The following is a 694-nucleotide window of genomic DNA, read 5'->3' on the forward strand; positions in this document are numbered from 1 at the left end:
TGATGATGATGATGATGATGATGATGATGATGATGATGATGATGATGATGATGGCAAAGAAAACGAAGATGACGACGACGACGACGACAACCACGACGACGACAATGATAATAATGACGACGAGGCTTATTATCTTATAAGAACAGAACAGATAACTCACCTGAGGATGCGGGTAGGTGTGTGACTGTGAGCCGTAGTGGTAAGGCCAGGTCTTGTGGAAGTTGTACAGGGACGAAGGGAAGTAGGCGTCCGCCCCTAGGGCGAAGTTGTGGTTGCTGCTGCTGCTGCTGTTGCAGGGAGGCTGGTAGGCGGAGTTCCAGAAGGAGGGAGGGAGCTTTCTGTGACACATTAGCGGGGTCTCTGCAAGATAAAGGAGGACGTGGGTATTATTTTTTTAGTCTTGGCACATTAATGGGATCTCTGCAAGATAAAGGAAGAGGTAGGTATGATATTTTGTGCCTGAAAGATAAAGGAGGACGTGGGTATGATCCTTTGTGTCTGAAAGATAAAGGACGGTGTGGGTACAATCTTTTGTGTCTGAAAGATAAAGGACGGTGTGGGTGCAATTTTTTGTGTCTGAAAGATAAAGGACGGTGTGGGTACAATCTTTTGTGTCTGAAAGATAAAGGACGGTGTGGGTGCAATTTTTTGTGTCTGAAAGATAAAGGACGGTGTGGGTACAATCTTTTGTGTC

The 694-nt window shown here is 45.7% G+C and overlaps 1 protein-coding gene across 1 annotated transcript in view; it reads right to left on the reverse strand.

Moving 5' to 3' along the window:
- The window catches only part of LOC101861310 (transcription cofactor vestigial-like protein 2), a gene marked incomplete in the record, with an annotated part of 59,219 nt that overhangs the window by 2,746 nt on the left and 55,779 nt on the right, over nt 1-694 (reverse strand).

Source organism: Aplysia californica, unplaced genomic scaffold (assembly GCF_000002075.1).
Source record: "Aplysia californica isolate F4 #8 unplaced genomic scaffold, AplCal3.0 scaffold00537, whole genome shotgun sequence".
NCBI lineage: Eukaryota > Metazoa > Mollusca > Gastropoda > Aplysiida > Aplysiidae > Aplysia > Aplysia californica.